This window comes from Corvus brachyrhynchos, unplaced genomic scaffold (assembly GCF_000691975.1).
Source record: "Corvus brachyrhynchos isolate BGI_N302 unplaced genomic scaffold, ASM69197v1 scaffold319, whole genome shotgun sequence".
NCBI classification, from domain to species: domain Eukaryota; kingdom Metazoa; phylum Chordata; class Aves; order Passeriformes; family Corvidae; genus Corvus; species Corvus brachyrhynchos.
In genome coordinates, this window is record NW_008246065.1 from 2234136 (window position 1) to 2250120 (window position 15985).

Consider the following 15985-nt stretch of genomic DNA (forward strand, 5'->3'; position numbering starts at 1 on the left):
TGAGACAGGGTTGCAGAGTGACTCCTGATGGGGGATGTGAACCAGGCCACCAAGGAGTGCATCAGCTGGTTTGGACGAGTTGGGGAACTTGAGAAGACCTTGACTCTCTTTCTTGGTGTGTTAGAAAAATACTGACCAACCTAGTGTGAGCCAGACACAGAATAATTTTTTCTGACTAAGGGTGCACTAGGAGATGCTCAACTCTCCCTCTGAGACAACAGGCTTTTCTTTAGTGAAGTGCTGATGCTGTGACTCCATAAAGGAAATCCTCAGTAAAACACCATTTCTTACTTGACCTGACTTGCAATTTAAGAAGTTAAATTTACACCTTCTCTGGCATCCCTGTGCCTCTTGCTCAGTTCTAATCTGAAGTGACTGCTGTGGTTCAGTTCGGGGTTGGGAGAGATAATCAAATTACTGTTGGTTGGAGAGTTACTGTGTGCTCCTCGAGGCTGAGGGTTTCACCACATGCATTCTTCTAGACTCTCACAAACATGCAGCAAAAATGCATTATCTTAAATCTTCTTTTGCTGACATTTAAATGAACACATTTTTTCCCAAATATGAGACAGGCCAAGAACATCTGGCTCCACTGATGCTCAGTAAGTAACTCATTACACTGCAGGAGCTCACTCATTTTTGAGCCCTGGGCTTTGGTAATGCTCTTGCCTGGTTTATGGCTCTGGTGTACTTGATTTGTGCTTGAGCCAGGGTATTATATTTAGGCACTTGAGCAACAAGTTTTGCACAGAGATCCAAACCTTTAATTCACAGTTGTGGAAAGTGCTGGAGTAAAACCCTGCTCACTATTCCCTGCTTATATTTAGGATACAGATGCTTCAAGGCGTAATGACAATTGAGTCTAAAATCACATGTATTGAAACTAAAAAGCAGAGGTACAGAAGCCAGCTTTTCAGATCCTGCTGATGCATTATCTGAGATAGCAGCCTGATGAAACATCCTACTTGTCTGTTCAGGGTGGTTGCTTAAGGACATCATGATAATGACTGACATTTCTGTCATGTCACTTTTTGTTTTGCCCTCATCAGGATGACTCTCATTTCTCTCCTTCTTCCATTTCTTGTAATGTTTGTTTACCTGGTTGGTAATGCTTAGTCCTCTTCTGGGATTAAAAGATGATAAGGCTCCAAATAGGACCCAGATGGCAGCAAGCTCCCATTATTCACATACAACTATTTATACTCAGCTAGTACTTACAGTTATTTGGTAAATCATTCATATTAACTTCCAACAGACATGGGTATCTTCAGAAAATCATATTCTGCTCCTCTAAAAGAATACTGGGATGTCTTTCCAAACCATACACAAGTAACTTACTAATACTTCAGCAGTACAATTAAGCACCTCTGCTTAACCTTCTGAACAGAACAAGTCCATCATGATAAAGAAGTTTGATTCCTGTTAAGGAAACAGAAGGGGGAAGTAAGCAGTGCCTGTATCCACAGGAGGTTTGAGCTACTCCCTGAGTAACCCCCTGTCATGGGATGTGAAACATCCTCTAAACCAGGAGAGAGAGAACAGATAAACACTACCAGATATCAGAATCACATCTAAGAAAAATATCAGGCTGCAAGGCAGGAGTTAAAAATGGGAAGCTTTATGTTATTGGTGCCAGGTGGGTGACAGAGCAGGGTGGTTGTAGAAAAGGAAGAAGTGAGTAAGTGACAGTATCGGTCTCCAGCAGAGTTTTTACGAGGCAGTATGAGTCTAGCAGGAGTTAACAGAATGTAATAGGATTAAACTTGGCTGAATTCAGAGCAAATAGTAAGATTTGCTTTCTCAGAAGTTTGAGATTTGGAGGTTTGGCAGTTCAGTAAGAAATGAAACCTTAAAAGGGGTGGTTGGAATATATTTTGTCACTATTATTATTATTAATATTTCCAAAAACCCCTTGCAGGGATAAGATCCTTAGGCAACCCACCTGCAGAAGAGGGAATATGTATGGAGGGTGGCTGCAGGCTGAAAGGAAAACAGCTGTTGACTGGTCATGTAGTGCTACCCTGTTGGAACATGGTGCAGTTCTGCTGGGCTGCCCTGGTCTTTCTCCAAGAGTTGAGATCACCAGCACTGCCACGGTGAGGGATTCATGACAGCTACCTGCTGCTGGAGATAGTGAGCATATAGATTTTATCCTTACTGTGTGTGGAAGAGGGAGCAGTTCCGTTTGCATAGGCAGCAACTGCTGGCTCTGTTTCCATTTTTTAAAAATTCTTGTAGCAAGAAATAAAGGCAGAATTCCTTGAAATTCCTGAGAAGTACATTTTATTGGAGGAAAACAGAGTTTTACTGCTTTCCTAACTACTTTCCTCACCCCATCCCACTCCTTCCCCCACCTCCCCAAAATAAAGAATGTCATAGCATTGTCCAAGTCCATTAACAAGGCCTGTTCTGCTTTTTTTTCCCCTACAATATTTCTTCATCCCTGAGCTGGAACAGTCTGTCACTTTACACTGTGGAAATGCAAGCAATGTATGAGGATACACCTTGTGGACCAGATACTGCACTGAGCCTAAGGCTGCTCTGCATCCCACGGACAGGGGCCAACCCAGCTCCCAGTGAAGATGTAAGAGAAATACAGAGAGAGGTACAAAACTCTTTATTAAGTTATGCTAAAAAATATTGTCCATCTGTCCAGAGAAATCTCAGCTATTGACAATTAGTCAAGGAAGTCAATTGCCAGGAAGTCAATTACTTCTGTGGCGGTGGTGGCACCACAAAAAGTGGATCCCCCAAGGGCAGTAGATTCAATAACTGGATTCAATGATGGTTTTAAGTGGACCTTACCCAGGATCTTCTGAATGCACACAATTTTGCTGATGTTGCTGGCTGTCTTTTATTTTCTCTCCGCTGTTCTCTTTGGACCTCTCTAATAGATTGTGGATTACCTAGAGGTGAGGTACCAAAATTGCATGGTGGGAAATGTACTCATGGTCTTCAAAATTTGTTAAGAAACGAGGGTTGTGCTCCCTGGTGAAGGTAGCAGTTGTATCATTAACCACAGATGAAAAAAAGAAGCCATTAATGCTGCATATTTTTATGCATGAGTTCAGGTCTCCTTGTGCTGATCTACCTCCACAGTGGCTCAATCCGGGGAAAAAATAGGGAAGAAACTGAATATCTTCTTCATTGTAACGATTGCTTGAGTATGTCTACACACCTGCAAAGCTCTTCTGTTGACATCAATAAGTAGAACTGACAAGATACAATAGCATATTATTGCCTCCAAAGGAAGGCACTGAGCTTAGGTTTTCCAGTATTCCTCTGCTGCTGGATACAGTACCATGTTACAGGAAGCCTGACTAGACAAACCTTGGCAAGATAGAATGATCTCATACTCTTTGCTGTTCTGTTTTACATGCTGATGTGCAGATGCTGGTCTGTTTTGGAAAAAGCATAGGCTGGCTTTGCATCTTTTGCTACTCAAAAAGAACAAAGTTTTAGAGCCCCATGTCCCAGAAAACCTTGAGGATGAAGCTTTGGACCATATTTTGTCTCTTCAAGCCAAGAGTATCTTCAGAAGGAGCTGTTTAAAGGATAATTTATTTTTATTGTGTTGGTTAGGCTTTTAATGCCACAGGAAATCTGAGGGGTTCAGCTACAAGTCCTTGTGTGGTTAACTCCTGAAGCATTTAATTAATGTACTGAAATATTATATTTCACACTTAGTGAAAAGAAAAAACCCAACCAAACTAACAAACAAACCAAAAAACCAAACCCAAAAATTTTAAAAAGAAAATCACAAACCTCTAGTATCTGTAATATGATAAGACAGAGGGTATTCTCCTTTCTTTCCCACATGAAAATCTATTAATTTTATTATGACCATTCTCTATTTGCTTTTCCTTCCACCCAGCTGTGCTAGTCTACAGTATGTATTTAGCAATAGCCTGTTTGGATCTACATGTCCAGCAAAATCTTGCAAGCTACTCCTTGGCATCTTAATTGCATTTCCAAATAACTTGTTTTTCAAGTTCTCCACCTGCTACTTTTTCATAGCACACAGAGGCATACGCACTGTTTGCCAGACCCATGCAGGACTTTGTTTCCTTGGATGAGCTAAATCAGGAAACAAGTGTAGCTAAAGCAGAATGAACCAAGGTGAAAGCAGAAAAGGCACTGAAAATTTTGTTCCCAGATCAAAATAAGGAAAAAGAAATGCATGTGATTTATTGAGCATGAAATCTTCAGATGAAGAGGGATCAGGTATTGCAAATTCTCATCATCCATCACGAATTCTGGACTAGAGAAGCACTGAGCACATCAGGGGTATTGCTCAAACTATGAGCAGCTGGGTCTTGTGTAAGCAATGCGCTATGGAAAAGAGGTATGTTTGCATCAATACAAGCACTCCTCAGAAAAGCTGTGAACCAGAACTCTTCACAGCTACCAAGAATCATTCTTATATGGTTTAACCAAACCCAGTGCTTCTAAATGCTTCTCAGTTAGAAAAGGGTACTTTGTATTGTTGGTAAATGGGGAAATGAGGAAGTGTGAAAGATGAGTCACTGAGCCACAGGGAGAGAAAATGTAGTGAGAGCAACCACAGCACCCTCACTGACCGTGTGTTCCTTCAATAGCACCTAATCAGTTTCCTGCAGCCCTGGCCTCCAACAAGAGCTGTATCAGCTCAGTACTGTGGATAATGGGAATACTTATTCCAGCTGCCCCAGATGTGTCTACATGTCCTACTTATCTAACCAGCTTGTAATTTTAGTAAGCACATTCATCCTGATCTTACAGGTGTGACTTCAGGGCTTGAAGACCTAAGCTCCATCTCATAGGATTCAGGTGACTAAATACCTTCTGAAGATATGAAGCAACTTGGCTGATGTCTGAGAATTCAGGCAGGAATCCTGGCATTGCTGTCTCACAGGGCTGTTCTCTCCAGGTTTGGCACCTGAATCATTATAATAGCCTCCTTGAATGCTGGGATGGGACAGATTCAAAGCAAAACCACCCTGACAGCTGGGCATATTGAGCCCAGGTACAGAAGAACAGAGAAACAAAATATTGAGCCAGAGTTACGAGAAAGGAGGGCCGACAGAACTGTGCTGATGAATTCTGACTAAAACCTATATCTGTAGGTAACACTTGTGTCAAGAAAAACCCCAAAACAACAACAAAATGAAACACAAAGTGTAAACCAACTAGAGAGTGCTACTGCTAACTCTACTAAATGTAAAAAGTGGGGGAAGTAAAAGGGGAAAATCAATGATGTGAGAAGAACAGCAACAACTTGCTTTTAAATCTTCATTGCATCTGTGACCTCCTCTTCACCTAAATTTGAACCTGTGCTTGTTGTAACGGCACCTATCTTGTGTCAAATGAAAAATTTCCCCCAGTAAATGCACCTCTCCAATAAAAGACATGAAAAAGAAAGTTACTGTGGGAAGAGTCATGCTGATGAGGGTAACTGTAGGAATCAAATAAGAACTTGGCCTTGTGGAAAAGCAATATTTTCATTGTTCTGAGAGGGTTACACAAATAACTTGGCATACACTTTGAAAATGTCCTTGATGGTGCCCTTCTGACAACAAGAAAGCCAGCGAGCTCACATTACAGCATCAGATATGCTGAGCAACTGGTGCGGAGGAAGTATTGATGCCCACAGATCTCCTGTGTAAAATCAAACACAGACAATTACCTTGGTTATGAACCATGGTGGTGTAACAGGCTTCAGCCAGCAGCCTGTCCAGCTGCTCCTTGGCAAAGATCCTGAACAGACTGTGCAGTTGGCCTTAAATCTTCAGCTACCTCCCACCCAGCCAGCCAGGAGCTGTACAGATTGCATTAAGCATTCACAGAGCTGCTGATGGCTGCCCTTTTCCTAGAGATATGGGCAGCTCAGCCAAATTGCCATTGACAGGCTCTCTCCCAGGCTTTCCCAGTAAAACAGCATGAGTGGAAGTGGGATAGAGTCCTGAACAAGGAGAACATCCCAGACAATTGCCATTAGGAACAGAGCTGTAATTAGCTGAAGAAATTTGTGCTCCCGTCCTAACTGAAGAGAGAGGAACACCCAAATACACCAGCTCTGCCCAGGCCAGGCAATTCTGTTGCACAAATGCATCTCAGTGAATCTCTGTTAAAGACCTCTGGCCTCCCCTGGGAAGCTTTTGCACAGGGCAGAATTCAATCCTTTTACCTATCCACTCGTTTTACCCACCCTTCTGCATACCCTGCTCTTGACAAGCCCTGCTGTTAAATCCCCACGCATTTTTTCCTGCCATCCTTCTAAACATGCAATTTTTACATGTTTGCCTGGGATTCCCTTCCCCTGCCTTTGACACCGTTTGTGCCCAAGCTGCTCAGAGATGGACCAGAACCCTGTGTACCTAACAGAGCAGGTAATGGATGACTACACTCTCATGCTCCCTGGGTTGTGCTCCCTCCAAAGCAGATCATTTCTGCATGGTACAAACAGTATTGCCAGACTATGTTTTAAGCATTTAAGCTGATGAAGCAAAGATTAGCATCTCAGAAGTCTATTAACAAACTTAGGAGGGTCGTTTTTTTACCAAGTATGCATATTTATATATAATTAATGAAGTCCAAGGCTTGCAGTACATGCCTCTATCACTCCCGTATCACTCCTGTGTACAGCAATGTGTAAATTATTCCTAATATTGGTCCTTGCTGGTTTTCTCTTAAGAAGCTAACAGTGAAAAGGAAGAGCTTTCTGTTCTTTCCAGGAACTGAAGCCCCAGTACCACTCTAAGTACAGAGTGGAGCTCATCCTTTTTCTACCTGTTTTACCTGCCTGAAATCTACATTCCCCTCTCAAACTGCTTTGCCATCGGTAGGGTTGAGGAATCAGGGGAAAGCAATAGGATTACTCTGAGATAACAAAGAAAAATGCCGATTACAAGGAGGTCTGGAAATCCATGCTTGCCTTAACTCAGTCTTTATGCTGGAATCAGTAGGGGATGAAGCTCTGGGGACACTGTTGTGACAGAGGGGTTTGCAAGAAAAACTCACACACCGCTTCATTTCTCAGAAAAATATTAACATTCTTCTGGCTCCTCCTCCAGAACCAGCCATTTCTGATCCCTGAGATAAACCCAACTGTTTTCTGTTGTTCTTCCTCTCTTGATCAAGCTCTGCTCCCACAGCAGCTCCCCCACTGCAGCACCTGCAGCAGTTCACAGGGCTTTGAGGAGCTTTCCAGCTTCCTCCTCCTCCTCCTCCTTGCCACCTTACCTCCTAACTCTGCCTCTCTCAGCCCCATTCCCAGGCATGATGAGCCTCCCCAGGCTCTTGTTTTCTACCATTTTGCTGGATCATCTGCCATAACCTGCTCAAGTTTTCCTTTTTAATTCTTTCTATTCCCACAGCTCTTCCTACTCCTGCCAGAGGAGAGGAAGCTCTGACATGTTGATTTTTCAGACCAGCTGCCTGTTGATAAATAATGATGCAATATTTAGTGGATATTTACTGATTGCAGGGGAAGGCAAGCCAGTGGTGATCTGCAGAAAAACAAGGCAGGGATCATCCTTTCAAGCCTCAGCAAAGGACTTTTGTTGGATGATTAGCTCACAGCAGCATCTGCAGCGGAAGCAGTTAAAGTTCCATTTAAAAAAACCCATGAACATAAGACTAAGAGCATTTAAAAATATCTGTTCTTAATGTTGCTACGGAGACCTTTATTGTAGCCACTGTACGTGATGTGCATTGATTATATTCCTCATAGGTAACATTTCTCTCTCAGACTACTAGAAGCTGACAATACTCCCACTTGTACGAGGTGGTAGGAGTACACAGGCTGTGGAACTAAACAGCACTTGAGAGGAGCTTTACTCAGTTTTTCAACCCTTAGAAATTTGTACATGTACAGTTTCAGCACTTCATTAACAGTTTCTTGCCTTTGCAGATATCCCTTGTTTAATATACTCTCCTTTTTTAAAGCAGAAGGGCTTAGGATCAGCACTTAGGATCATTGTAATTGGGGTGATAAACGCAGCAATCCTATTATAAAAATAAGGTTTATCATTCATATGGCTGGCAGTGCATGCACTTGGAGCTCCCTCAGTAAAATCTGAGCAGTTTCAACACATGGAATTCAAACAAAAACTGCACTGACTGCATTAAAGATTTTATTTGTCTTTGAGCTGAGCTGATCAGGTCACAGTACCAATGGCAGAAAATGTATTGCTGGTACTCAGATAGTTACATGGGCTGCTCTTTTCAAAAGCTTTTGAGAAAATGTTGCTGATCAAATGCAGTTAAGTCAAAATCTTGGCAAAAAACCCTCCAAGTTTTTATTACCATATTCTAAGCTTTACCCATTCCAATAAAAATAACATTATTTGGAAATACAGCCCTCACAGAACTTCAGTTTCACTTTTTAGATGACAGTTTTCATCTTCCTGGCTTTTTTTTTTTTAAATATTGATTCGGATTAAATAACCTTGCAGGGATGACAAAATTTAGCAGAAATTATTCAGGAAGCCAAGCTGCTTTAAGGCTTAATTCAGAGAAGTTTTAAATTTCATATTGAAAATATTTGCTTCAGTTTTTCCATTTGTTAGATGTAGAGCTCAATAAGTAAGTTCAAATAGAAGTGTATGGGCTGCATTTCAGGCAGCTGTGGTTTTAGAGACATGCTTCTTAAATTAGTGGAATAACTGAAAATTAGTAGGCTGGTAGTGGGAGGAAATGCTCATCTGCTGTGATGCTGAAGACAACAAACAGGTTCCTCACTTCTTTTAGCCTGCAGATTAGAATTTCACCTTCTCACTCAATCCAGCATCCTCAGCATCACCGAGTGCCTGGGAAAAGAGAGTGGAAATTGAACGGATCCAAAACTATGAATATCCATGAGCTTTGCTTTCTGGCCTAATGAAGCTACAGGAGTACAGTTTGTCCAAAATATGGGAAATTGTTCTTCAGTTAAAAGGGATTTGGATTTTTTGCCTTGAGAGAAGTTTGGAAGTGAACATGAAGATCCTTGTTTTAAATTGCATTTCTGCCAGAAATTTCCATCTATTTTTACTGATAACCCAAATTTTAGAACAGCCTCCCCAGTCTGCTGATTTTCCTATTTTTCTTACTTATTTTTGTTCCTTCCTTTGTGTAGGCAGTTCACTTAGCCTGTTCCTCTGCAATGCCTTATGCACAAAAAAAAGGTGTTAAAAAAAGTGTTAAAAACTTACAGCCTAGACTCCATGTCAAAGGATAAGGCCAGATCTGACTGTTACTACAGAGATAATAGTTTTACAACTTGCAAAATGTTTGTGACATTACGAATTGCTTCTGTCCTTTCAAATGTATCATTTCTTGAGTGTGAATCATGAGGTTGTGTTTCTGGGTGAATTTAAATTTGGCTGATGTTTGCCTTGCTCTGAACAGAAGCAGCACAGACAGCTTAGTATGAAACCAGACTATTAAATAAACTCTAAAGGGAGAATGGCAGGAATTGTAATGTTATGCTTTCTCAGCTGAAATGTGTTACTAATGGTACTTACAGAGATTTTAATATTATAGCTATTTGTCTTACGTAGTTGAACAAAGTAATTCATGTTATTACAAATATGTAGCCCAAATTGACATGTGTATGTATTAAAATACAAACATATGTACTTATATTAGAATTATCATTCAGATATGGTCGCAATGATTATTATTTGTCATTAAACATGGTCTTTGGGATTTTTTCTGAGAAAATCTACTTGAGTTTGTGCAGAAATATGTTGTGAAGAGAATAAAACTTCGTGCATATAGATTAGCCTTGGGAGCCCATGTGCATCTTTTAATTCTCTGAATACAGAAGCATCAATACAGGCAGGGGAAGACAGTTGTGAAAACCTGTTAGGAGGAAGAAAGAGAAATGAGAATATGTAAATAAACGTTTCCATTTACCTTTCCTGAGCTTCCCACCAGTATAAAAGGGACTTTTCCCCCCAGATTTATTTACATCAAAATGCCTGGTCTACCTTTGAGTGCTTGGAAAAAGTTATATTCATTTTAGCTTAAACTGCTGGGTTGAGGCGAGGAAGGGCTGACCAAACAGGAGGGGAGATGAAAGGATCTCTTCAGGCATTTGTGAACAGTTCAGCTCCACAAACACGCTTACAGATGCTGAGAAGGACAGCTTTATGTACAGCCCTGCGAAGGTGCCTGAGAAGCCCAAGGCATGAAAGGACACAGTCATGCCTGCCCACTGCACCTACACCAAACACACCTTCTCCATAAAGTACATGAGCTGATCAGTAATTTCCTTTTTGTTTTTCTTTTTAATGGCTCGAGACCTCATATGAAACTTAGCAGCAATCAGAGACGCTTAGGTGAGTAATGCAGAAATCCCAGAATCTTCCTTCTCTGAAAAAAACTCCAGTCTGAGCTAAAATTTCTGAGATACTCCCTCCAGCTTGGAGGACTGGAGCAGGTTCCCTCAAATCTTCTGCTCCCTTACTTAGCTTCTCTTTCCAGCTGAGCCCCATAGGATACACGGGCCGTGCGAGCAGCTGCAGGCATCCAGGACCTGCCACGGCATGTCACCGATCCCAGGGCTGGAGCTGCTGAAATTGGATTACCGACTCTTTGCACAAGTAATTGCTCTCCCGAGACCCGGGCACGAACTCGGGCTCGGAGTGTGGCAGTGCCAGGCGGTTCCCTCCCACTCCCCCCGCAGCCCTTCCTCCCTAAAAAAAACGAGAGAGATGAAACAGAAACGCTGGCCCTCCCCTTCCGCGGCTGCGGCCCGGCCGCGTGTGCAGCTCTGACCTTCCCGCAGGGGTGGTCCCCCCCAGCAGCAGGGAGCGAGGGAGGCAGCGAGGGAGCTCTTGCCGTGGCCTGATTTGGCCGAGCTTATCTGGAGGCTAACGAGACACAGCAGATGCTCCGCGACCGGCAGCTGCCGGACCTGACAACTACCTGCGGATTGACGCAGGGAATTACGCTTTTAATGAAGGGCAAGTGAGGCACAAAGCCTCACGGGGACCCTCATCTCAAAGCCCACACTCATCCCTGAAGTGTGTATTAACCCTTTAGCCAGTGAATCCCTGCGCAAACCAAAATTGCTTTTTAATGCAGTTTCCTGAAGCCTCTCCATCAGCCAGAGGCTGCTTTGGACTAATCCAGGAAGTGAGCCAAGCATTAAAAAAAAATAATGTGAGGTTATGGAATATCAAAAACATATTGACCATAGTGTAATTATACTTGAAATGGATTAGGGGAAGTAGCTAAAACAATCTCCATTCTGAAAAAGATAATTTGGGCGCGTGCAAGAGGGTCTTGGGGAGGCTGCCTGCAATCCTGAGCAGGGATGGTGAATGTGCTTCAGAGCGTGTAAGGAAAAGGTACCGGAATGAACACTAAATGACAAATGTGTTAATAACTGTCCCAAACATATCACTTCCTAAGCCTTAAGCAAGCTGGCATTTACATGAATACCACAAGTCAGCAAAGTAAATGCAGATAGAAGTGAAATGCGTGTGACAAGTCTCACTCGCGTCTGCGAATTAAGTAACAGTTTCTGGACTTAAGATGTAACAGCAGACAGGGAATAAAGGAAATCTTCAGTTTGCCTTGGATACTGGTAATATTAAAAGCCCGAATTTGTTATATTTACAATTAAAATAGATATTTTTGAAATATTTTTTTTAATCTTGGAAAAGTTATCTGAGAGCTACAGTTCCTAAGCAGAGGATCTTGTTTCATGATAAAATAAAAGCTAAGTCTGTGTGAGATATTAACAGAATCCCTAATTAAGAACCAGGATACTTTAAGCTTGAACAAGATGAGCCTCTTGAAGCAAGCATCCAAAGCAACTTTACATCCAAAATGTTAAGCTCTTGATAAAACAAGCAGAACATACTTTAAAAGATAATTAAAGATGAGCTTCAGTGAAAATACTGGGTTTGTATTTGGGCCAAACTAAACCTTGGATGCAAACCCTCACTGTCGTTTTTTGTTTTAACATGTTCTGATCCAAAGTGGTTGGGCTCTAAGCCACTATTACCAAACAATTCAAGTGTTTTACTTGTTGCAGGTAAGACTGCAAAGCTGTTCACAAATGAGAGTATCCCTTTTGTGAGACAGATTATACCAGATCTGTAAATTTAAACACAGAGTTAAAAACCCTCTTCTTCAGAAGGAAATGTCAATTTGGGGCATCCGCATCTTTACTCAGCTAGTGGAGTTGTTTTGGTTTTTTCCTCCTGCTGCACACAATATTCACAATTCCAAAGTAAATTCTGTAGTTTCTCATTATCTCTGAAAACTGAGGGTTGGGTATCTCAGGAGGATCCACCAAAAAGCAATATGCAATATGCACTCCTAACTTGAAAAAATAAGCCTTCCAGTGAGACATTTCTAGGATAGGAATAAAACCTCCTCAAATTCTCAGTTCCCATCCTTAAAAATAACTAGAAGTTGGGGGATGCATGTGTCATATTTTTTAGCAGGACAAATGGATGCATTAACGCAATGAAGCCAATGATTTATTCCGGCTGACGAAATGCTGGTGGTTCTCCATAGCACTAACACGTCCTAAATACGATTGAGTCACCCAAACTGTATTTTTTTCCCACAAAATTCTGAGTGGGGGAACGTAGCTTGTAATAGTGAAATGTACTTGAGAGATTTGGAAACGAATATGGAGCCACAAGCAATGGATTCTCCTCTGGGCAAGGAATGGGCTCAGAGTGGGTGAGAGACAAATTCCTCCAGGTCAGTTGAACAAATCTCCCCAGGAACCATCTGGAAACAGGGTGAGCTCTTTCTGCCAGCTCTGGGAGCAGCCTCACAGTACAACCTGCCCCTTCGAAGGCAGAATTAAAACAAAAAAAAAGTAGGAATTTAGATGGCATCAAAGAAAATCTCACCTGACCTGAAGTCCCAGTGTTCTTAAAGAGGTTTACACCAATAAAATGCAGAATTGCCTGATATTAAGATAACACGGTGCTTGGCAGGGTTCAGAACTAGAACTGGAAGCAGTACTGATCACTGTGTTTCCTTTTTTTTTTCTTCAACATATCTTCAAAATTGGAGCAGACCAGCTGCTCTCTGTGCAGCATATCCTGTCTGAATTTGTAGATGCCTGAGGACAGTCAAAAGGAAAAGACACCCGCCAGCTGTCTGTCACCAGTGTAACTTCCAGCAATCTTTGTGTTTAATAGCCTTCAATGGATTGTTTTTTCCTCATGAATGTACCTAATCACTTTCTAAATCCTGTTTCATGCAGCACCATGAGAACGATAATCTAATTTTGGTCTCTAAGAGATGTAATACAAAAACAATAGGAGGCCCAGGAAAGAATGAAATCATTTTGCCAACAGATATTACAAAAGAAGGCAATAATTCCAGTCCAGTGATGAAGAAAATTACTAAAAACCACTCATTACAAAACAACCCAGCACATCCTGCTTTGAAAAACAATCATTTAGACTACTTTGCAATTTTGAAAAAAATAAAACCCACCCCATCTGTAATTGCCTTTCCAATATTGTGATATGGATGGTTCTTTCCTTGGTGCCACAACATGAACTTTAAAGTGTGCAGCTTTGACTGGTCCTACACTGCCTGGGGTTACTGAAAACTCTCCTAAAGCCCAGTGATCCTCGGATCAGGCATGAGTGAGATGAATTGAGACAAATGTTCCCAAGGCACCACCACTCTTTGCTTAGAACAGGAGAATTGCCTCAAACACATCCCTTCTGTGAATTCATGCTACTTGCGCTCTGTTATCAGTTAAGGAACTCTACTTATTTTGCAATCTTTGCACACTGTCATTGCTGCAATCTCCCACAAAATGTTGAAATTAATTTTGAAGTTCTACACTTAGAGATTTGCTGCCATCATGTCCTAAACTGATTTACAAATTAAGAGGATCTTCCTTGTTTAAATACAGGTAGAATATCCCTTTTAATAAGTTATTTCCTAGTATTTTTTTAAAAGACCAGTATAAATATAGGCTTTTTTATTTTGCATGTCTTGTGTCCCATTTAATAAGTTCCAGCTATTCAAAGAGTAAACAACTGAGTACATTCTACACAGCTTTGTGCAACCAGGGTGAAATTGTTGAGATTACATAAACCTTTCTATTTATCTAGACTTCCAAAAAATGCAAATAAGAGCTTCCAAATGGAAGCCAAAGTAAAATATGCTCTTAAAGGCCCTTTTTAGATGGTATTAAGATGAATCTTCTTTTTCTCCTCTACCTGACGAATTTAAATACTTTTTTCTTTTATTTCAATCCTGTGTTATATAACATTTTTGCACAACCATTTTGTATTCACGTTACCACATTTGCTATTTCCCTCCATTCTCCCATTCTCATTGAAAATGCTAAAACACGCCCGATTCTTGCTTCATAACGTGTTTTTTAAGATAACATAGCTCCTGTTGAAAACGTTCCCAGGGAATGAGAAAAGCGATTACTGAGCTGAACATTTCAGAGGCTCTTAAGCTGCCATCAGGTGCACAGAATGTGCCAAATTCCCTATTCTGCTTGTCTAACAGAAGAAAATACTCAATTGAGACATCTGCAACATGACTTTTTTTTTTATCCTCCTGCTGTTCCTCCTGACCCAAAAGCAAGGCTGCTATTGCCTTTTTGAATAGATTAGTCCTTATCTGAAAAGCCATTTAGTTGCAAATCCCAAACCTTTCCACTATTACCACGTATGCCTGTATTAGCCACGGTAAAGGCCCGTAACAGAGCAGTTCAAATGTTGGACTAATGACCTCTGGTATTTCTATAGAAGTGCTCTGTTAAACACTCAGGCATTTCAACTTTCAGTCACAAGACCTATAAAAAATTCATACTCTGAATCTCTAGTTTCAAACCACAGCACTACATCATTAAGAGCTTTTCAATCCTCCCACCCCACACACTTTATGAAGGGGGATGGGGAAGAGAGCTTTTATCTTCCTGGCAATAAAATTTCACATTTTCTTCTCCTCTTGTTTGCATTTTTAAGCAGTTCTGGAGGTTGGGGAAAAAAACAGCCACCAATGTGAGCATGAGCTTTCTTTTATTCTATTAAAATATAACATAATCTGAGAAGTTTTAGCTAGGTATTTAGCTAAACATAAAAAACGGTGTAAAAAACAAGCTTAATCATTTATGTAACTTTTGTCTCAATTGTGGCTGCCTTTCAGAAATCATAAAACTTCCATTTCAAGACTGAAAGAAAAGACTACCCCCGACAAAGGGAAGCACCTGGAAAAACAGTGTACAGCTGACATAGTACATTCCCCAGCAGTATATACAGCTTTGATCTGGCTTTTAAATGAGTCTGCTGGATTAGAAGAACAGGGGTTTCTTTTGGATGCATGTTTATATTTTCCAGTAAAAATATGGTTATTTTCTATGACAATTTAGTAAACCAAAATAGAATACAATGGCTCTTCTAACCTCTCAAAATGTTCAAAATTACCCTTTCTGAAGAGTCACATGTTTTTCCTGCATGGTGTTGCCCTGTCTCATGTCACATTTCTTCTTTCTATCCTCACTCACTGCTTTTAAAGCGATGCTGTAATGCGCATCCTTCCTGGTCCCCAGTTTGATGGGGTGTCACTGGCCGTGCCACATGCACGGAGTACATCTGTCACCTCCCTGAAAGGGTTATGGGCAGCCTGGGCAGTGAGATCCCTCCTCTCCTCTCCTTTCCTCTGTAATCTCATCGAAGACACCGTTTGTCCTAAAAGAAACCTCTGTCCTTGATTGTCCTACCCACAGGACAGCAGCGATCTCATGCACATCACAGGCTGAAATATCACGCAAACCTCTCAGCTTTCTTTTCTTCGTGTTCCTTTTCTCCATAGGTTTGGTTGGGCTTTTTTTACCTCATGTATTCAATGACGACTTTTAAGCACAAGTAGATAGCTGAAGGGGCCGGAAACAGATTTATATCTTATCACCGATAATAGCAGAGCTGGATAAAATGTCATCTAGGGAGGTTTTTTTTTTTGGTTTTGGTTTTTTTTTTTTTTAATGTGCTAAAAGCATCTCTCATCAGCA

At 41.2% G+C, this 15985-nt stretch overlaps 1 long non-coding RNA gene across 1 annotated transcript in view; it reads left to right on the plus strand.

Moving 5' to 3' along the window:
- Nucleotides 1-9745, plus strand: part of LOC108449773 — a 41285-nt gene extending 31540 nt beyond the window's left edge. Inside the window, exons 3-4 of the long non-coding RNA XR_001866059.1 lie at nucleotides 2449-2605; nucleotides 4762-9745. This is a non-coding gene — a long non-coding RNA (uncharacterized LOC108449773). The remainder of the gene's footprint in view (nucleotides 1-2448; nucleotides 2606-4761) is intronic.
- Nucleotides 9746-15985: the final 6240 nt, after the last annotated feature.